This window comes from Calonectris borealis, chromosome 3, assembly GCF_964195595.1.
Source record: "Calonectris borealis chromosome 3, bCalBor7.hap1.2, whole genome shotgun sequence".
In the NCBI taxonomy this organism is placed as follows: Eukaryota; Metazoa; Chordata; class Aves; order Procellariiformes; family Procellariidae; genus Calonectris; species Calonectris borealis.
The window spans coordinates 3,951,743-3,974,689 of NC_134314.1; the positions used below are offsets into that span (position 1 = coordinate 3,951,743).

At 47.9% G+C, this 22,947-nt stretch overlaps 2 protein-coding genes across 2 annotated transcripts in view; both read left to right on the forward strand.

Annotated features, from left to right (window-relative positions):
* The window catches only part of MTMR9 (myotubularin related protein 9), a 151,308-nt gene that overhangs the window by 124,906 nt on the left and 3,455 nt on the right, over positions 1-22,947 (forward strand). The gene's annotated exons all lie outside the window — the stretch shown is intronic.
* BLK (BLK proto-oncogene, Src family tyrosine kinase) overlaps positions 4,041-22,947 on the forward strand; it is a 47,556-nt gene continuing 28,649 nt past the window's right edge. Inside the window, exon 1 of the mRNA XM_075144865.1 lies at positions 4,041-4,457. The gene's annotated coding sequence lies outside the window, so the exon portion shown is untranslated. The remainder of the gene's footprint in view (positions 4,458-22,947) is intronic.

Consider the following 22,947-nt stretch of genomic DNA (forward strand, 5'->3'; position numbering starts at 1 on the left):
ACCACCTGCAGTGGGCACCTGAGATTACGTGTGATGAGTCAAAATAAACCTGTGCAACGCTAACACTGTCCATACCGATGGCTTGGATTTTTTTCTTCTGCTCAGATACAGCGAGGCCTTTCTGTTGCACTCAGAGGTGCAGAAGCTGCCAGTTCCCAGAGTTACATCCCACAGCATCCCTGGGCGCAGCAGCTCTTCCAGTGGACTCCTGAATCCTTGGGAACACTTGGATCCAAGCCTGGGTCCTTGCTGGGATGTGGTTTTGCAAAACCCAAGCTGGGAATTGGCTGCCGTAGTGGTAATTCCCTCCAGACTTTCTTGGGAACCCAAATCTCCTGTGCCAATCTGAGCACCACAAAAGCTATGAGGTAGATGTGCCCTGTAGCCAGCTAAATCTCATCTGAATCTTCTGAGCTGCCTCTGTTTAACCAGAAATGGGCAGAAATGACCATTCCTCTTCCATAACTGCAGCAGTTCAATGCAGCTTGGATTTGACCCATCTGCTTCTTGCCCTGACTCCTGGCTTTGGGGAATTTCTCCTTGTAGCCATCCTGCCAACAGAGCATGGAGGAGCTGGACCTCCCGGCAGGGGAGTGTGGCCGTTCTGTGGGACCACGTGCTGGAAGCATCTTGGAGGAACATTGATGGTTGCTTCTCAGTTAGTCACCAAATAAACGCCTTTCCCCCAAAGCAAGGTCCCTGGGGCTCAGCCTGCCCAGGCTGGGATGGGGAGAAGAGGCTGTGGTGCTCTTAACCATCACCATCCTGTCCCAGTCAGGTGCACCCTCCACTCCCTGCAGAGGGACTTGTACCAGAAAAGTCCTCTGACATCATTGGAGGGCCACCTGGGAGCCAGTCAGCCTGGAAATGAGGCAGAGGCACCTAAAGAGGGCAGCAGGTCTCCAGCTAATGCTGTCCCCTGGTCACCCCAAGGGAACCGGTGCAAACACAGATGATGTGCAGAGGGTTGTGGTCACCTGGCTGCTAATCTCCATGGATCACTGAGGGACCAGGGACTGGCTTTTTTCAGTATTGCTCTGTTGTTTAGTCTGGGTCAGCTTGTTTAAGAGACGTCTTTTCCCAGCTCGGATGGCACAAGGTTTCTGAGCAACACAGGGGAAATAGTCCACTGCAAGGACAAGCCCCCTGCACCCATGCATTTGGTCCTGCTCTGCTTCTGGATGATGCTGAGCATCCACACCTCACCCAGCCGAAATGATGTGCATGCTGGGACTGAGGAATTGCTTTTCCCATGGAAAGGGTTGTCCACTTCTGCCTTCAGGCCCAGCCTGGAGTCTGATGCAGATTAATTGACAATTCCTGGGACGTGGCATGGGGAGGAATTGGGCTCCTGGGAATCTGGAATAATGTGACAGAAAGTGCTGGGGTTATTTCAGAGTAAAACAGGTGCAAGCAAGAGGGAAGCTGGTTTTTGAACCATATATCCTGCATGTAGGTGGAGGTAGACTAGTGAAGTAGGGAAACAGGGGAAAGATGGTGGCATGTGAAGTGCTTCAAGAACAAGGCAAGTGGCTGTAAATATTTCATCACTATTTGGAACAGTTCTTAACCTTGACCCTCCTCATTCAAATACCAACCCTGTGAGCCATTAGGTTTCTTTCTCAATATTTTCAGAGGTTGGTATTTTGTTTTCCTTTGAATTTCCAAACCAATGGTATTGTTGGTCTATCCAACCTCTCCCACCAAATATCTTGTAAACTTTCTGGTGAATTCTAGCTGAGTTTGGTAAAGGAGAAGATGTTTCAAAGACGCAAAGAGGTGGCTGAGCAGAGGAGCGAGGAGACTAAGCTCACTAGAGGACAAGCTGAACAGTGAGCACCACCAGGGTGTTAAACACCAAAGCATCGAGAGGAAATCAGATTTCATAAGTTTCACCGTCATGGAACATTGTGATGTGTTTTGCGTTGTGTGTTGCCTCAAGGTATCAGCGATATTTTCTCCACGGGTTTCTCCCAGGTGAGTCAACATCAAAGACAAAAGCAAAGGACAATTGTGCCTGAACTCCTACTGAAATCATAGTGGGAATTTTCAGCTCACCTGTTTTTTCATAGGTAAAACGAAATCAATTTGGTGACGACAGAACTAACTTTGCAAGTGTGTATATTGAGTTAGTGAATTATTCCTCCCTCCACCTCCAAAAAAGTTCCCAAGCCCTGAAGAATGAGAAATCATTTCCAAAGAAAATCAAAACCTTTTCCAAAGATTTGAAGTGGCTTATGTGTAATGACCTTCCCTCGATAAACCTGCTTATCCAATTAATTGCAGCAACCCATAATTTGCTTCTGAGATTTAAAACCTCAGGACTGATATGTAGTTTTTTCCACCTCTCTACTTTGCTGGAAAAAGGACTTGAATTCCACTTTCACCCAAAATATCTGTTGTAAATTATTTTCCAGAACTGCTAATGAACCCAAAATTCCCCCTCCGATCTTACCTGGCTACCGAATAAGGCATGTTCACTGAAAAACACAAGAGCGGAGTCATCTTGGGTGGACACCATCTCTCCAAACTTCAGTTAAAAAATTTTGTGTTTATGCTCAACTCATTTCCTTAGCTTCCTGAGCCAAGGAAGGGAAAGGTAAGGAAAGCCCATCTCAGATACCTGCTTTAGGTTGGGATGAATGAATGATGAAGAGACAAGCTGCAGCGTCCCTGTCCTTGTCACCCGCGCCAGGGTCAGAGTCAGTTTCTGCTCGCTCCTGTGACAAAAGCTGAGTGAAATTTCCTGGATTTGTAGCTGATTGTCAGAAAACACAGTTTCACTTCAACCCTTGGTGGCTTGACAAACTGAGTCTGGACAATAGCTTCTGTGTAGGGCAAAAAATGAAAGATGAGTAATTGTTTTTGACTTTTTTTTCAGCCCAGCAGTTTGATGTTTCATGTTCCTGAATCAAACTGATCCCTTTTTGGGGCATTAAAATGAAAGCAAGTGAAACGTTGCTGCTTGTTAGATTCTTCTGCTTTCTTGTTTTTTCAGCCTAGTGAATGAACCGTAGACAAACGTTTGCAACACTCCCGATGGCCGCTATTGCAGAGAGATCCATAGTTGGGAGGTTGTCCTCAACCCCCAGACAGCCATCAGCAGGAGGCTGTTATCTCAGCCAACGATGCTACCTAAAACTGCAGGACCGAGACCCAAGATTCAACCTTCTCTTACATAAAGTTGTCATCCCTCATCTCAAAAAAGAGTTGATAAACAGCCCATTGTTCAACCAGCCTCAGGCAGGATCCCTGTTGTCCTGTTTGATGAAGCTTTGGCTGACTTGCCTTTCTGCTTGTCTTGATGTGACAGAGGCTCTATCCAAAATCCAGCAGGGTCAGTAGATGACACGCATCAGCTTCTTGGCCTTCAGGTGGGTTGGTGGGTCTGAAACTCTCTGGTGAGGGTGGAATTGAGAACAATGGAGCTTCACAGTATTGCATGGTGCCCAAAGACCCTTGGGGATAGCAGGCACCAAACCAACCCAGCGCAGTGAGATCTGAGCTGATCCCTGCTCACAACAGCTCCAGGTGGGCACTGGGTGCTCAGCCCAGGCAAAGCTTTTTGCAATACAGCAAGTAGCTAATTGCACAAAATAGAGGGAAGGCAGATCTTACAAGATGTTACGTACAAGCGATAAAGAGATATCAGGATGTGCTTTCAGCTGTCTCCCGTACCTCTCTTCCCCCCGTGCCCTAAACGGCATCAGCTGCCTCGTACTCATTGCCGAAAGGCAGCCAGCTCTGAGGAGGAACACGACCACTCTCTTCAGATGAGATTTTAAGCAGAAACAGAACCTCAAATGGAAAGTGAGTAAGCTCACAGCACCGTAACCTAGATGATTGCAAAAGGGGAAACTGTTCAGACTAGAACCTGACTGGAGATAAACGCTCCCAAAGGTTAAGCGCATGCAATAAATATCTCCACCCCTGCTATTGGCCCAGACTGCTCTTAGCCTGTGAATGGGCCAATCTAGAAAACTCAAGGACCCATATTCCTCCTCCCATTTGCAGACCAGTTTTACACCCTGTGGCTCCAGGGGATGACTTTCAGCTCACACCAGCCTGAATGAGAGCGATTCGGGGCATCATTTGTAGTGGGACGGTACTTTTTATAGCCCGCCGAGCCTTTGCGGGTAACGGTTTTTCTAAGGTAGATACCGTGCTAACATTAGTGCTAAATGAGCAGTGTGGTTATACTACCAGCCCTTAATTGCTATAAGTGTAACAAACCAGTTCGATTTGTCATTCAGCTGTTGTCGACAGGAAACCACTAACAGCAGTCAACTGACGACGCCAAGAAGAATTAGGGTTTCTCTTTCTACGTGCTCTAAGGATTAAAACTTATCAAGAAGAGCTTATGTTCTCACATACGCACCCTGCAAGGGATTTTTTAACTCTGGTGGACAACTAGGATCGAGCGGGATATGATTTAATCTGAACATAGGACTTGCCGGGTAAGTGCAAACGATTTTCCAGCAACTTTGCTTCATTCCTGCTGCCTGTTTATTGCCCGGAGCTCCATTGGATGCATCCCCTTAGAGCATTTAAAGATTTGGCCCATCTCTGGTTATTGTCTATGGACTGGGGGTAATTAAGCACTTAAAAATTTGGAGTGGGATCTTCAAGGGAATGGGCTGCTGCAGATTGGGGCAGGGTGCGTCTCTTTCTTTCCTTCTGGCAGTGTCTCAGTGCTGAAATCGGGGCACTCTCTGAGATGGGACTGATGCTTTAAGTCAGACGCTGACCCGGCAGGTTGTCTCTTGGGCACAGATCAACCTCTTTCTCTTAAAAAAAATAAAAGCAGATGAAAGCCCTTTAAATAGCAAGGGGGGAATTAGTTTCTTCCAGCTGAATTCCTTGGAGATGAGAGAGAATTTAAGGGGAGGTGGAATTTTGGATGTTCAGGCTCCAGCTCAGCAACCGTTGCTGCTTTGAACCTGTGGATGCTGCTCACAGTGTAGAGAAGGATTGAGACTTTAATTCCCCTTCTGCCAAGAGGCACATTGGGGGTTTAGGACCTTTGCTTTCTTTTGCTCCACAGATGGGTTGGATGGTCTCCTCGGAGGTAATATTTTGTTTTCACCAGCTCCGCCATTCGAGCTGGTAAAACCAGTGACAGGACAAAGCTTCTGGCAAGTTGGAGATCTTCAGGAGAGTTATAGGAAGGATGGACTTACTGCTTCTCCCCCGGCCACTTCCTATCCCCACACATGTAGAGTCTACACTAAGTCCATAACTTTCATTCTTGATTAAAATTTAGGCCAGACTCAAAATTCCACAGTGCTCTAGCTTGGAGCTTGGATATCTCAGAAGCCACCTTGCTTGCTGTGCCACTTCTGGAAGGGAAGAGCAGTTGCAGCGTAGTGGGGTATTTACATCTCAGACCTTCTCAGGTGTTTGCTCAGGGCTTTGTGGCCAGCGATGCCTGGCAAGCCAATGCTCTTCAAGGTGCTTCAGTTACCCTACTTGGGAAATGAGGGCATTTCTTGCCTTTCTTGCAGGGCTGCTGTGGTATTTAATTGATTATGGATCCTTAAAAGTGCAAAATCAGGACAAGGTGCGTACACTGTCAGCAGCGAGGGTTCCTGCTGCACGCAGAGCACGCACACGTGGTCCCTGCTTCTGGAGAAGAGAAGGCAGATGGAAATTAAGAAGAAAAAAGGACAGCTGCAGGGCAGCAAAAGCACCCTCATTAATACGCTCCATTAGTTATTCTGTCAAGATTTAAGTAATTTTTATCAGAAGATTTGAGGGCTGCATAGCTTGTGATTTCTTGCCCACATTTTATTTTTTTCTCCCAGACCTCCTGCAGCTTTATCATTATACTGATGCACAAAAATCTGTGAAAAAACTTCTGGCCCATTCTTGTTTTGTTCTGCCAAAATAGGGCTATCGCTGCACCTCGAGGGTTACAAAGTCGAAGGCTGAATTTTCTGATGGAGAAGGAAAGACCCAAGACATATTTAAGTGAAAATTTTGCAAAGGTGCTACAGATTTTTCTTGATCATTTTTTATAATGACTTTCCGTGTTCTGATAATCAGCATGGGGTGTTCTGCCATGCATTTATACCCTGGGCTCTCAGCTGAGATGCTGTGCTCCCCAGCCCCTGTTAAATAAGCCCACGATATCCCAGGCTGAGCATCCCACTTTTGCACAATTTGGGCTGTGCGTCCATTTCAGACGAGGATATCAGCTCTTTTATTTCTGCTTTGTGACTTTCCTCTTGAGTGACCTTTCAGCCTTCAATTCTCAGTGGCACCTGTATGGGCACATCAGAATCCAAAAAGGTCTTGAGGCCGTATTTAGGTGAAGCCAAGGCTTTTTGTTATCTCGGTCAGGTGTGGAAACAGGTCACCATGGATTGCATGGGGGTCACGGCGCTGTGTTGAGCAGAGTAGGAGCACTTGGGCACACTATTACTTCATCATTATTTGTCTTCCTTCCTTCCCCTCATTCTTTCCATTCTCGCTATGTTAAAAAGGGAGTTTCCTCACTGCTCTTCCACGGTTGACGAGACTCTGCAGGCAACCAAGCGTTGACTCCATGTGGGTGAGCTCCCCTGTAGTCAATCATTTCCTGCAGGCCCACAGGGTTCATTCATGGGCAAGAATTTAGCAAGATACCTGGGGCTAAATCCTGTTGGAGCCCTCGGCAGCCCCAAAGTTTCCATTCACCGCTTCATTTTATGTGGTGCAAGTCAGCTTCCTTGTTAGGTCAGCACCACATTGCAAGATTAGAAGTAGCTGAGGGGATTAAAAAAGGCTGCAATTCGCCCTTGGCAGAGGTCTTGGCAACAGATTACAGCCTCAGGGTCCTGCTCCTTGTTGTGGAAGAAGTGGCTGCACCACTGGACATCACTGTGAAACTCAAAAGAAAGTACATCCCCCTACGAAACAGGATATACAGGGTCACGGTTATTGCTTAAAAATAAATGCTAAGGCACAACATATGCAATACGAACGTAAACCAGACCTCTGGTATTTCATGCTGGACAAGCCATGTGCTTCTCAGAGGTCAGCCTGTTTTCCATATCAGGGTTAAATCCACGTGAATTCATTTCACTGGCCAGCCAAAAATATGCCCCCAAAAAACAAAACTCAAAACACAGCAGCTCCTTGTGTTGAAATAAAAAATAGGTTTCTAATTATAATTTTTCCAAGAAAATGTTGCAACTGAGTGGAAGAACAATGTTTCTGTGGTTTTACGGAGCAATTTTGCCTTTGTTAATGTTGGTCAGTTTTAATTCAGAAAACATTGTGGGCTTGCCTATTCAAACTTCCAAACCCAATTATCAATGCCTGAAGGAGAGGGACACAGTTGAGCAAAGGTGTGGAAAGTGTGATCAATGAGGAATTTTTGCAAGAAGGAATGTAGCTTCATTTGCTGGAGCCACTGCGAAGAAGGAAGGAATAAACTTCTTGTCCGCCATGGGCAGGACAAACAGTTGTAGGTCTTTCAGTGAAGGAAATTAGTGCTGATCATTAGGAAGTCATTTTAAAGCTATGGGAATTGGAGGGCTGGGATAGACTCATGGGGAGCAGTGGGAATTTCCATCATTGAAAGCTTTGAAGCTCAAGTTAAGTAGTCTCTCAGATGCAATGTAGGTCCACCAGATGAATGACTTTCTAGGGGCCAGTCTTACATTTCTGCCATCCTGTGAAATATACGTGACCTCTGAAGTGGTCTTGGGGAGGAGTGGCTGGAAAGCTGCCCGGAGAAAAAGGACCTGGGGGTGCTGAACATGAGCCGGCAGTGTGCTCAGGTGGCCAAGAAGGCCAACGGCATCCTGGCCTGTATCAGAAATAGTGTGGCCAGCAGGACTAGGGAGGTGATCGTGCCCCTGTACTGGGCACTGGTGAGGCCGCACCTCGAATCCTGTGTTGGGTTTTGGGCCCCTCACGACAAGAAGGACATGGAGGTGCTGGAGCGTGTCCAGAGAAGGGCAACGAAGCTGGTGAAGGGCCTGGAGCACAAGCCTTATGAGGAGTGGCTGAGGGAACTGGGGTTCTTTAGCCTGGAGAAGAGGAGGCTGAGGGGAGACCTCATCGCGCTCTACAACTACCTGAAAGGAGGTTGTAGTGAGGTGGGGGTTGGTCTCTTCTCCCAAGTAACCAGCGATAGGACGAGAGGAAATGGCCTCAAGTTGCGCCAAGGGAGGTTTAGGTTGGATATTAGGAGAAATTTCTTTACTGAAAGAGTGGTCAGGCCTTGGAACAGGCTGCCCAGGGAAGTGGTGGAGTCACCATCCCTGGAAGTATTTAAAAGACGTGTAGATGAGGTGCTTAGGGACATGGTGCAGTGGGCATGGTGTGTTGGGTTGACAGTTGGACTCGATGATCTTAGAGGTCTATTCCAACCTTAATGATTCTATGATTCTATGATTCTATGATTCTATGATTCTATGATTCTAAGTGAAATGTGCTTTTCAAAATCTCTCTTCTGCATTTCCCCCTCTTTATTTATTTATGTGTTTACAAAATTATTCTCCAAGTTTGACCAAATCTCACTGATTATTTCTGCTTCTCTGGAAACCATGAAATGTGCTGCTGATCAAAAAGCAGTGTGCAGGACTCCTCACGTCCTGTGTGTCAGGCACGTAGGGGACAGAGCAGAAATGGAAAACACATGGTTTGCAAATGAATCCTTTGTTACCTAATGAGGGGAGAAGAGTGAAAAATTACTCAGTTGTCCGGGATGTCTGGTCTGCCTTACTGATGGTTGAATATGCAACGCTTTTGGTGGATGAAGGTTGGTTGAAAAAAAATCTTTGTGCCATCCGCTTAAGGGTCCTTATGGCCAAGAAGCAAAAGGGGTGATTGGCCCTGTGCCCAGGTCCCCGGGGTCCCAATTTACTACATTATGGTGTAACCTCGTACACAGAACGTCACAGCCTCCTCTTTTCTCAGATCTCTGTGCTTCCCCGGGTTATGGTGGCTAGTGGTGAAGGACCGTCAGGTCACACGAGGTGTCCTCGTAAAAAGATACTCCTCTTCTCCGTGAAACCCTGGGGTAGGAAAGAAAAACCCTGACAAAATGCTGCGGGCAGAGGAACTGCAGGACTTCTTCCAGACCAGTTGGTTGCCTGCCCGACACCCGAGCCATGATGGCACCCATGTTTATGTGAATAGCTGCTAATGGTGAATGGCTTGGAACCATGAAAATTTGGAGCAGAACATCTCAAAATATGTGTATGGGAGCATGATGCTTGAGAAGTGGGCTTTGAATAGAGGTTAAATTTGATCTATGGAAAAATCAAGGCATCACCCGCAATACGTGATGGAAGGAGGGAGAACTAAGGTCGTATTAAGCAAGTGGAGAAATTGATATAAAAGCTTTAACTTGACTTTTATCTCAAGAGTTTTTCCTGGCTGTCTCTTACATATTTGGCCTTCACCATTTTAGAAGCACAGGAAGAAAACCGCAGCTGCTTGAGACATTAATATAGCAGGCTTGCATGGGGAATTATTCTTTTTCCAGTGAAAGATGCCAATACGCATGGTGTTTTTGTGACAGAACCTTTTCAAGGGTGGTGATTTCCCATAGAATGCCTTTTTCCCTGGAAATTTTGGTGGAAAAGTGGGAAAAAAATGTTCTGTGTAAAAGTCACTTGGTGGGCTGCCAATGAATAACAACTGTGCGCAGAAGAGAATCGTGAATGTGGGACTCTGTACAAGAGAGGTCTTAGCCAGGTGAGAAGAAATCCTGGTTGTTTAAATGCAGTAATTCCTGGACATCAACCTGTCCTGCTAATGCTAGTGAGAGTACAGACATCGGCAAAGCAAGAATCTTGAGGAAATAAGATTTCTTCTGGCTCTGATGCAATAGAATTAGACCAGATCAAAGATGAGGTAACCTGAGAGTGGATCAGCCCCATCACTTCTGTGCTGTAAATAATGACTTCTGCAATAGACCTGGCTGCAAGGTTTGGCCTTGTTCTGCTGCGTTTCTATCTCCTTCGAGCACCATAGGGAATTTTGAATATTCTTTTAATTCTGAAAGTCAAGCTCATCTTCTAATTTTGAATAAGGCATGAAAAAATGGTGGGGATTTTTTTCTTTCCTAGCCTCAAAAGTGAAATAATATTAAGGCAGGGTCTTGGCTGCTGCAAGTAGCCAAGAATAGGCATGGTGTGAGCAGTGTAGAGGAAGCCTGGCAGGGAGGACTGGTGTGCGTAGGAGAGAAGAATCAGCACCATCACGTCCAGCATGGGCAGGCTCTTGGGAGCAAGGACCACACGCTCCTCCAGCAAGGTTTTGTGAGGGCTGATCCTGCCTCGAGGCTGTGCTAGATGCTTCCCCAGTGGCTATTTTCTGCAAGCGGTTGTACTGATTCTGAACAGTGGAAATTCACACTTCCGTGAGGTCACTAGAAAGGTGTCTTTTTTAAAATGTTTGCATTTCTCCTCATTAGTCCTCTTATTCATATGTGAGAAGAAGAAAAAGAAAAAAAGGCACATTCTCCCTCCAAAAAGGCTTTTCCTAACGGGAGCCAGACAAGATCTCTTCGTGGTCCCTACTAGGAGAATATCCCCCAGTTACCAGCAGCCAAAGCCACTGCTGCATTTTCATCCCAGTCCCTCAAGATAGCCCTGCAATGCCCACGGGATGGGTGAGGGAGCCCGTCACCACCCTGCACTCGGGGTGGTCTGGTACCTGGAGCTACACAAGGCGCTTGTGTCTGAGTATCATCCCAAACATGGTGACATGTTTAGGATAGTAAATCAGGGGAAAAGGGACAGCCTGCCTCTGGGAAAGCAGAGACCCAACAGGCAGGCAGTGCAACCTGAGCAATCAGGCTAGACGTTTCTAAACACGCTCCAGGAGCTAGCATGGGATGGGGACTACAAGGGGTTTGGATGCAGCCACCTAATTTTGAGGGGTGGGAGAACGAGCCCCAATATCACCTATTTTACTCATCAAGATGCTGTTCAGAAAGTCTAAGTGCTCAAAATGGAGGCTGGTGGGTTGGTTACAATGCATCAGCATCTCCCAGGAGCAACAGTACATTGCATTAAATAAGCTTTTAATCTGCGAGAGGAACGGAAACAGGGAGGTTCAGATGGTACATTAGACTACTCATTCTTAAGGGGGAAGAGAAAAACATGGCCAGACCATGAAAACAGCATCTGGAGGGAATGAGCTGCCCAACTTTCATAGGGAAGCAACCCTGGGGGCCAGTTGGAAGAGGAGAGGTGCCTTCATCCCTCTTGGTGGTTTCAGATTAAAGCCGGCATCACCTCTGCAGCAGACACCTTAACAGGAACACTTTTGGTTCGGTGGATAAAATGCAGTGGGAGTGGACGCTGCTGCAAAAGGAGGCTATGTAGTGGGCCACCGGTGTAGGTGTCTGGCTGTGGGTTCATCCTGGTGGGCTATGGGTCATCTGGAGGGAGGCTACCACATTTTCTGGTCCCTCTTCGCATTCTGTGGAGTGGTGGATCCTAGAGGTCTTTCTTATGGGCAAGCCTAAGAGCCCATGGGCATTTACCACATGGGCTGGACCTCTGGTCTCCATGCATGTCTTATAGGGAACTGTAAAAGATGGCAGAGACAAGCCAGCCTTGGGTTTGCACACTTGTGTAGAGGCCTGCAAAGATACTGGAGAACATCTAGGGACTGATGTATGAAAACAGGGTGAAAACCACTGCCAGACAGTGGCTGGGTGAGATTACAGCCTGCGCTTTCAGGTCGGGGAAGCGGGGGCAGATGGAACCCATCTTGAGTGACCCGGGAGCTGCATGTGAGAGACTTTCTCTTTTTTTAGTGCCCTTTTTCACATGCTTTCTCAGTCGTCTCTCTCCAGCTGCTTTCAAAGGATATCCCTGAGCTGTTGCTTCATGATTTCTGAGTAAGCAAATTGCAGAAGGACTCTCTCTGCCTGAGCTTCTTCACTCCAGGTCTCATCTCACGGCCTTGAGATGCCCAGCCTGGAAGAAACAGAAGAGGCACAAGGGTGAAGGGATGTGATGTGCAAGGGCACAGCCAGGGTACCTTAGATACCAAAAAACCTTCTCGGGATGCAATAGCAGACCACACCATATCTAATCCTTTTTATTTTTACTTCTTGCTTCTGAGCTGCTTGAACCATGGCTGTCGCTGGAAGGGTCTTTGCAGCAACCCGGCTGCAGCTGCTGGGTTTCCCCACGGTCAGCATCGGGAGCATGTCTCAAATCAGAAGCAAGTTTCTGTGTGGAGCCACTGTGCTATCGCCCTGTTTCCAAAGATGACTTGGCAGCCACTAGCTTATTTCTAAGCCTTTGCTGTATCTCATGGTATCTCCTCCTTCCTACCTCAGTGGTGGATGACAAGCAGCTTTCTAAAAAAGCAACTTCCCTTTTCATAGCAATAGGAAGTGAAGCTTGCTTAACGAAGAGAGATCAGGTACCTCAGATGTGCTCTCCACCAAAGGACGAGCCCCTGCCCTAAAGCTCAAATCACTCCAGCTAACCCTGAAGCTGTCTTCTCCTTCCCCAGCCCCAACCCAGCTGCTTCCATCTCTCTGCTCTGCCCTTAGCTGGAGGAGAATTGAGCAGGCAAAATGCAAGCTGGCAATGGAGAAGTTTGACAAATCTGCAAGGGCTTCCTCATTTATGTATCTCCTCGGTATGCAAACAGCGGGCCTGACTCTGCAGCACACCTGGCCGAGGGGCAATGGGGTGGGTGTCTCTCCTCGTTGTCTTCAGAGCACCCTCTAGGGTAAGGGGCATGGTGTGACCCCCGAGCACTTGCAGACCCCTGCCTATGGCCCAGACAACCTTGCAGCCCTCCACGGGGTTTTCTTCCTTTCTCAGGAGCACAGAGTGGTTGCAGAGCCAAGGCTGATTTCCATAGCATGCGTCCAGTGGGAGTTTACCGGAGAGGGAACTTCACAGCCCCATGAGCAGTGCTGGGGCATCAGGGATGTGCATCCTGGAGCAGCTGCTCTCATCTCACACAGCATTGTGTTCTCAGCCAGCCTCATCTTGTCCTTGGGTCTTATGGTTGGTAAAGGTCCTTCGCCTTGACCTCAGCTTAGATCTGCTCCGCGAAGCCTTTCCTCCTGTAAACAACATCACCAGCGTGTGGGCGACCTTTAGGTTGTGCATCACACTCGGCAGATGTCAGCTTGTGTTTGTCCTTCTCAGTGAGAGCAGCTGAAGTACAAACTATGTGAGGTCATTCCAACCTCGAGGTGGCTGAGACCAAGAGTCCCTTCCCTCCTGCTGCCCCATATAACGCAAAAATGACGTCATGAAATTACCCGCAGAGGTTTACACAGTGGTTTTTTGAGGGGCCTCATCTCTGCAACAGCTTAAACAAATACATTGAAAACACCCCAGAGAAGCCAGCTCTTTATGCACCCTACAGGAAGCCTCAGGAGTTTGTAGAAACAAATCTTGCTCCTTATACAACATTTAGCTCCTAAGACAGAGGCGTTTCAATCTCCCCATTGAACACGCTGAGGCAGAATGAGAAAGTCACTTCCTCGGAGTCACCCACAAGTCCCTGTCCAGGTCTTCATTCGTTAGACCACGCTGCCTCCTCAGCGCTACAGTTGAGTAGGTTCATAGAGGGTTGGGGCTCACTGGAACAAGACACATTTCATCTGAAAAGGTCTTTTTTTAATCACAGAAAGGAAAGAACATTGCAAAGCCAGTTTGTTCAGCTGTTTCCTAAAATTTGGTGGTTTGCATAGTGGAAACACAACCCATTCACAGCCATTGTAGCTGTTTTTAATGACAGCTGTTAATAGCTTGTGGGTTTTGCTGGGTTTTGTGTCTGGATTCTCTTTGGGTTTCTCGCCTTCCTCGCTGCTATTTTCATTGGCCAGGTTGTCTGGGAAGTGCAACTCCCACCCCCTCCCAGATGATCATTTTTATATTCAAAATAGAGCAAGGAATCCTTGGGGGGAAGAAAAGAGTCAGTTCTGACACAAAGACCTGATTAAAAAAAGAAAGCCCATTAAAAGCATTTGCAAAATCAGGCTGCTCCTGCAATCTGGGCAGTCAGTCCCATGGATGGTGTGAACGTGGTGGGAGCCAGAGGTCTCTAACAGAGAAATTCTGCAAGGGTCCTCAGCCCCATGGAGCATCTGTCATGGGTCGGGTCAGTGGTTCATCCGTCCTCGGATCGTGTCTCCAGGAGCAGCTGCGTAGGAAGCAGGCAAGTAGGGAACATCCCACCCCCATCCACATTCCCCTGAGGGTGGGGAGAAGCCCAGCAGGTTTTTCTATGTCCTCTTCCTCTCTCCCATCCCTCCCGCACGTGATGCCCCCCCTGCCCTGTTTCCCTTCTCCAAGATCTGTGGGGTAGAGAGATGATGGGGGCACTACCCAGCGGCTGCTAAGATCCAGCCCCGAGGGATGGTTTCCAGGGATGCTGTTCCCTTGGTTTACTGCAAAAGGAGAGGAGGACAAATAAGCGCCCGGCGTGCACACCCTGGTACTCCCATCCTCCCCTCTCCCCCCAGGGCCTGGAGGGGGGAAGAGAGGGTATATGTGTGGGGAAGGCTGGCCGGAGCTGGACACAGCTGTGACAAGTAGGGGAAGGGTTCTGGCATCCAGTAGCTATTTCTGAGATGGCTTTCCAAGCAGTTGGAGGTGTTCAGGTGGGAAACTGGGATTGTACATCTTTTCATACAGCCCTTTGCCTCATCTGAGCATGGTGGGAGGGAGCATCATTCCCAATGAGACCTGATCCAAGGAGCGGGTCTCTGACAGCATTGAGTGCCTGAGCACCTGCCTGCCACCAGCTTCATTGCTCCTCTTGGGACATGGCTAATAGGTCCCAATAAATGCTGTCCCCTTGCTAGGAAAAGGCAGCCACTGGGATGCAGGGCCTCTGGGAAGGATCTTTCCCAGGGCAGAAATGTGGGCAGGCACACACAGAGGTGTGGAGGGACACCCCATCCATCTCCTCGTGTCCCCAGGGCTGTGAGGGCCAAGACCTCCCCACATCCCTGCAGACCACCATGATGTGCCCACAAAGCACTGTAAAACAGAGCATCATGGATTTTGGCCAAGCAAGCATGGGCTGTGCCCACTTCCACAGGACTTAGACCTCAGTTAGGGATGGCCTCCAGAAAGGATTTCTCCTTGCTGTGCCCCAACTTGCCCATAGCCCACCCACAAGTCTGGCCCACACCTGCGTTGGGCAGCAGATAGATTTGAGTTGAAATTTGGGTTGAAATTCCAGCCACTGCAGAAATTGCCACGGAGCAATACAGTTTCATGATAAAACCTCTCACACCTGAAGAAGTCCAGAGATGCTCCAGGTACCCAAAGACAGGTGCCTGCTCCTCCTGGCCCCATCCTCATCCTTCCCCCTCCAGTGCATCCCACCTCCCTGTGCTGCAGGACCTCAGGTCCCACAGAGCCATCCCCAGCAGACATCCCACCTGGCTGATGCAACACCTGGGGTGAGCTCATGAGGAAAGCATGTTTAAGGGAGGTGGGATAAGCACTGCCCTCCTGCTCTTTCCCCACCCTGGGACCCTGAGCCCTGGCTCTCCTTCCTGGCCCACAGCCTCTTGCAGCCCAGCCGAGCATCTGCCAGGTTCCAGCAGGGCGCAATGCTCAATGTAAGCAGCCATTTTTCCTCCAGACAGATGTTTTGATTAGTGAATGACCACTCTGGCAACAGGAGGCTGTTTTCTTCTTCTGGAGAGAGCAAGAAACTTTTATTATCTTTTTTTCTTTTTTTTTTTTCCCCCTTGTCAAGAAACTTTTTGCATCTGCTTAAACTCAGGGTCCTGGAAATCTGTGCGTTCCCACCCCCCAACCTCACACACAGCCTTCTCCCACGGGGTGTCCCAGCTCTTCAGAAAGGCTTGAAACAGCCAGATTTTCAGCTTGGTTGGTTTCCTTGGGACCAGGTTCATCTGCAAAGCATGGCCTAAGATTCAGGGCAGACTTAAGCTGCAATGGAAATGGCAAACTGGTTGGGATTGCAGCAAGAGATTCCAAAATAAGCCAAAGGACTCCAATTTCATTTCTGCAATGTACCCCTCGGTGAGGGGTACGTAGCAGGAGCACAGAGCTCCTGGATTTGTCCTCCGACTGCCTTGGGCTGGCAAGGGACAGACATTGCCAAGACCAGTTTGGCCACACCGGCTGTGCTAGAAACTGGGACCTGCAGCAGCACAGCACCAACATTAGTACCTCACCAGCATTAGCTGGAGAGCCTGGCTGTTCCTGGGGGTTGCCCTTCTTGCTCCCTCAAAGACCTTTTACATGGGCCAGAGTGTTTGAAAGAGGCCTTAATGCAAGCACAAATACAACTTGGTATATTTATCCAACAAGGACCAGGACTGGATGGGATCTGAATATTGCCAATATGACTTTCCTAGTTCTCCAGCAAGGATGCAACATGCAACATCTGCTTCACTCCCCAGCAAAACCCATGATGCTTCTTGCTCCAGGCTCTCCAGCTCTTTCTGCATTGCTATAGAATCATAGAATCATAGAATCATAGAATAGTTTGGTTTGGAAGGGACCTTCAAAGGCCATCTAGTCCAATCCCCCTGCCATGGGCAGGGACATCTTCCACTAGATCAGATTGATCAGAGCCCCATCCAACCTGACCTTGAATGTTTCCAGGGATGGGGCATCTACCCCTGTGCCAGGGTTTCACTACCCTCATTGCAAAAAATTTCTTCCTTCTATCTAGTCTGAATCTCCCCTCTTTTAGTTTAAAACCATTTCCCCTTGTCCTGTCGCTATAGGCCCTGCTAACGAGTTTGTCCCCATCGTTTTCATAAGCCCCCTTTAAGTGCTGAAAGGCTGCAATAAAGTGTCCCCGAAGCCTTCTCTTCTCCAGGCTGAACTACCCCAGCTCTCTCAGCCTGTCCTCATGGCAGAGGTGTTCCAGCCCTCTGATCATTTTGGTGGCCTCCTCTGGACCCGCTCCAACAGGTCCCTGTCTGTCCTGTGCTGAGGACCCCCGAGCTGGACACAGCACTGCAGGGGGGGTCTCACCAGAGCAGAGCAGAGGGGCAGAATCCCCTCCCTCGACCTGCTGGCCACGCTGCTGGTGATGCAGCCCAGGATACAGTTGGCCTTCTGGGCTGCGAGCGCACATAGCCGGCTCATGTCCAGCTTTTCGTCCACCAGTGCCCCCAAGTCCTTCTCGGCAGGGCTGCTCTCCATCCCTCCATCCGCCAGCCTGTGTTGATACTGGGGGTTGCCCCGATCCAGGTGCAGGACCTTGCACTTGGCCTTGTTGAACCTCATGAGGTTCACACGGGCCCACTTCTTGAGCGTGTCCAGGTGCCTCTGGATGGCATCCCGTCCCTCAGGCATGTCAACCGCACCACTCAGCTTGGTGTCATCTGCAAACTTGCTGAGGATGCACTCAATCCCACTGTCTATGTCATCGATGAAGATATTAAACAGTACCAGTCCCAATACGGACCCCTGCGGGACACCACTTGTCACCGACGTCTATCTGGACATTGAGCTGTTGACCACTACCCTCTGGATGTGTCCATCCAACCAATTTCTCACCCACCGGACAGTCTACCCATCAAATCCATACCTCTCCAGTTTAGAGAGAAGGATGTTGTGGGGGACCGTGTCTCTGCCTTACAGAGGTCCAAGTAGGCAACATCGGTAGCCCTTCCCATGTCCACTGATGTAGTCACTCCATCACAGAAGGCCACTAGGTAGGTCAGGCAGGACTTGCCCTTGGTGAAGCCATGCTGGCTGTCTTGAATCACCTGCTTGTCCTCCATGTGCCTCAGCATAGTTTCCAGGAGGATCTGTTCCATGATCTTCCCAGGCACAGAGGTGAGACTGACTGGCCTGTAGTTCCCCGGGTCTTCTTTTCTTCCCTTTTTAAAAATGGGAGTTATGTTTCCCCTTTTCCAGCACTTTCAGGATCCTTAGATGGTCTCGAACCCAATCTTCTCCTACAGTGGGCAGCTCTTTATTCTCCCAGTTCCTGCCTTTCCCTTTTGTGGCTTGGGCGGTGAGGCTCGAGCACTTGCAGGTGAAGACCGAGGCAAAAAAGTCATTGAGTACTTCCACCTTCTCTGTATCCCAGGTAACCAGGTCTCCCATTTTGTTCTGGAGAGGGCCCACATTTTCCCTATAATTCCCTAGAATTCCTCCTCGCACAGCCTGGTCCTACTGAGCAGCAGCTTTTGGCTATGAAAGTCCCCCTGATGTTAGCCAGAGACCCAGCGCTGTGTATATCATCGCAGGAGGTCTCACTGCCCTCCCACTTGCAGGGAGAGGTCTTCAGCAAGACATTGGCCACTGTGTCCTAGAAGATGGTGGCTGTAGCCTCCACCTTTTGCCTCTGACCTTCTGCATTGTCAGTGCTGTTTGCACAGTTGTTTGTAGCTATCTTCTAACCACCACCTCCTAGCAACAAAGCCGCTAATCATTTAAAAAAAAATATAAAAAGAACTTGACCAAAACCCAGCAAAAGTAGAAAACAGTCAGATTAGAAAACGCTTTGGTAGCAAATCTTCATTCCTATTTAAGTAGCTGATCTCACCAAGATCTTCAGTAATTCTCCGGTATTGTGTCTTGCAAAGCGATCGTGGGTGCCAGGTCGGGAAATGTATTGAAGAGCTATTTTATTGAGGAAAAAGAGAATTTAATGCATCTGGGATGTGCCTAGAACTGGGGCAAATTTTTTTTTCTACTTAACTTTTTTGCTCCTTGCTGATGCAAAAATGCAAATCTGAAATACTTAAATTATTGTAACCAAAGTGAGCTGATTTCAGCAATTCTTTCTGGAAGGGCGAGGACTTGCAAAGAGAAATTCAGCATTTAAAACCCTTCATAACTGGCTATATCTGCATTTTCAAAGTAATTTTTTTAGGGGTTTTAATGCCATTTCCTTTTAAAATGTGTTTTCTTAAAAAAGACATTCTGGAGTTTTAAAATGAAGTGAAATATCTAATCTTGGTGAACTATGAAAACACTTTGTTGGACCCACCCTAGAATCTGAACGGAAAGGGGGCTCATTTTGTGATTACACTGGGCTTGGGGGGTTTTTTGGAGCTGCCCTCACAGTGAAACGCTATTGGCTTGCTTGTGTCTTAACCTATTTTTCCATGGCACAGTTTCATGAGGGTGAGGCAAATGATGAGCCGAGACTTCTGCTTTTCTGCTAGATTCTGTCTTGTTTTTTCCCCACACCCACCCATGCAATCCCAAGGCTGTTCGTCTGTGTCATCCACATCCCTGTGGCAGAAGACATTGCTGCATTCACATCAGAAACAACTTTTGAGCACTCTTGCTCTGGTAGCGGAAACCAGCCAACCACAGTAGATGGTGTGCCCATGGTGCAGGGCTGCTTACCGTAAAGATGAGATGGGCAAATGCTTGCAGCACTTGGCTTAGCCCGGGTACCTCCACCCTACCCTCTGATCTGCTGCAACAAAAGGAGTAAGTGCATGCAGCAGGTCCAATTCGACACTGTCCTGTTTGCTTTAGCCCACCCTGGGCACTCAAAACATGTTAAGCATAGGGGCAAGGCAGGTCTCCAAAGCCTGTGGTCAACAAAGACTTGTGTCTACCTCTACTGGACCTTGGTCCCCCTGGAGTTCCAAGTTCAGCTTCATGGGTTGCTCCTGTAGGGTATGTTCTCCAACCCTCTTTGAAGATGGGCGAGTGATAGGACATCTAGTCACATTCTTTTCTCTCCACCACGAAGATGTTATCCAAATGCCAGTGGAAGCATTGCTGGAGCAGGGCCTTGTGGTGGGATCTTCAGAAGATCTCCCCTTGGCCCATTGCTGCAGGAACATCTGTACCTGCATCCAGCTCTCGCTAGCCAAAATGTCACCTTAGCTGCCCCTCTGAAGGTTACTAAAACTGCCTTCTGTCATCCTGCAACGTGGGGCACACAGCATGTTGCAGAGGTCCTATACAAGCGTGCAGCGTTTCTGTGACATGCATGTCCACACGTGTTCAGAGCTGGATGCTACACAGAGCTCACCTTAATGGTGTCTATTGACTTCTTCAGCAAGGGCTTGCTTGACTCTCCCAGGAAGAACTCTGCGTCAAATATTTTTATTCAAAACTTATCAGCAGCTAAGCTGGACTATTTTTTGCTAAATCTTTTCAAGCATACAGAAAAATTTTGCGTTGCCTTAAAATTTTTTTGTTCTGTTTTGATTTCTGGTTGCTTTAAAAAGAATTTGTTTTGTAAATCTTCTTTTTTTGAACTTGAGTAAAGTTGAGGAAATGAGTTTCTCCACTCTCAATTATTAAAAATAAACAAGCATTTTTAGATGCGAAAAACTGTAAATTCACAAAAGGAAATTTTCATGCTTTTCTGAGTAACTGTTTTCTCCCCAGTACTCTTTTCCACTGGGGAAAAAAAAAAACAAACAAAAAACCCAACAAAAATGGCTGGGAGAACTATCAGTTGCTTTTCTCAAACTATTTTTTTGAAGCTAATTTTAAAAAACATTAATCAGAAGCAGAAACACTGCGGAACAATGTACATTCAACTCAACCACCTTTTTTTTGGGGGAAAAAAAAAAAATTACTTTTTAAAAAATGAAAACTCCACCAGCTGTGGGCTGGGAGCTCACCAGCAGCTCTCCGCATCTAAGGACATTTTTCTGCCGCGCTATTTTGGGATTTTGTATAGCACCTGCTGGCATGAAGGATGGTCGCGTTGGCTGCCAAAGGCTGCAGAGGCAACATGGAGGGCATGACTGGTGGATTTCATAGGGACTGTGAATACCCAGAGCTGTGCTAACATTTTTTGTGCGTGGGTGGGAGCAAGTGACCTTTGTGGGAGACTTTTCACCGGTTCCATTTCCCGCCCGTGCTGGGACATGCTGTTCACTTCTCTGTGCCGCTTTGCACGGATGTGTTTTCGATACATGCATGTGAGGAGAAATCTCAGTTTGTGCAAACATGCAGAGAGGTGTTTCCAGTCTCAGCGTGGTGTAGAAAAGGTTGCAATGTCCCCCTGGACACAGAAGCACAATGGGGAGATGCACAAGTTAGGGCATGGTCCTCACTCCTCTCAAACCCTGTCAGAGGAGTTGGGATGGCCACAAGCCCCTCATGGGGCTTGCTGAGGTTGACTTTCCTCCATGCTCTTTCCCACTCTGCCCCACCAGTGCCGTCACTGAGGGCAACTCGAAACCCCAAAATGTGCATCCACCATCCTGGTGACAGGACTGGAGGTTGAAGCATATTGCCGACTCGTGCTATATCTCACGTCCCCTGACTCTGCCGAAAAGACGGCAATTGCCACGTCTGTATCTCCCATTCACAAGCAGAGTATATCAAAGACCCTGAGATGCTCCAGTGAGATAGTAATAAGGACCGTAGATAGATGTCCAACACATAGGTAGGCCCTGTGCCTTTCATGGTTGGTAATGAGTGATACTTAAAACTTGTCTATCATCCAGCCTTGACTTAAAACGATACCTTGCAGTTCCCTGGGTGAAAAGGGAACTCCAGCTACTCTTACTTACTATCCTGGCAAATAACACCATTCAGAATCAAAAATCCCAGCCCAAAGTTATCTTCCACCAACTTGCAAGTGGCAGAGCAGGAAAAGCTCACTTAATAAATCATGAGACATCGCATGACAACCGAAGCAACCTGGACGGGAGGCTGCCAAATTAAAATGAACTTACTGCAGGAATTGCTGCGGCTGATTTAGTAGGCAAAACTTCCCCCCTGTGTTGTCAGTGCCCGGAGCGGTGCTGAGACCTGGATACAGATGGATGGGCCATCTGTAAACTCAGGTCAAAGAAAAGCTCAGAGAAGTTTGGATGCTGAAAAATTTTTGACTGGGGGGAAAAATGTGCATTGGGCTATCCTGAAATATTTCACCAATTCCTTCAATTTTGCTCACTTTATCAGTGCAAATAAAAATGAGGCAGAAGGGAGAAGATATTTTAGAAAAATAACACCTGAAAATATTGGGATGGCTCTGTTAGAAACCTCATTTCAGAGTCCCAGTTTTTGAAATATTAGGTATATACTAGAAAGCAAAAAAAGTTGCTTTTACTGGAATATCTTTTTCCCACAAGTCTGGTTTGCTGGAAGCTTTTTTGAAGACATCTTTTGGAGTCTGACTATCACGACACAGCGCCAGACTGACATTTGGGGGAACTGACTAACCACATTGGTCGCTGGACCTCCAGTCCCCAATCCTCCATGTTCATTGCAGATCTTGAGGCATCTTGAGGCAAGAACAGGAGCCAACGTGTCTTTGCTGAGCTACAAGTATTCAGGGGTTTGGGTTTTTTTTTTTTTTGGACCTGTAGCCCACACCTTTCAATGCTTTTGGTTCAAAGCAGGGTCTGGGGCAGAATTTGGTGCTGGATGGTGTAGATATCTTATATACCCGTGGCAACAACATTTCAGTAATGTTGGCTTCAACTGCTCCCTACTTTTTCAGGGGGCTGAGCAGGCCGAGTTTGCCATGGTTTGGCTATCTTGGCTACCCAGATCCAGTATTATGCTACAAGTATTGACCAGAGATGAAATTACATTTCTTGGCTGCAAGTTAAACCAACCTTCAAGCACAAGTGTGGAAACCCTAGTGTGAACCAGAGGATAGCCCATGGAAAGGGTTTGATTCATTAGTGTCTAGTGCTCCTCGAGGTGTCCAGAATGTCTGAGACACACATACATGGGGTTGGGAAACATAATCCATGACGTATGGGAGATCCAAACCTTGTGAGACCCCAGGGCACATCAAAAGGTACTAGGGCACTGCAGATGGACAACTGAGTCAAGCCCTAGGCCCACACTTTACAGGCAGGATGGATGCAAGCTACACTATATTTGACTCCCTAAGCTTCTTGTGGTCCTCCAAAGTGTCCCATCAAAACCCATGCCTTCATGGACAAGCTGAGTGTGTGTCTGTGCTGCTCAAGTGCAAGGAAGGGTGGGACTGTACCACGCAGATAGCTACCACATCTGTGTGCTGCTCTTGCTGCATGGGAGGGACACGACCTACAGAAAGTGCTGA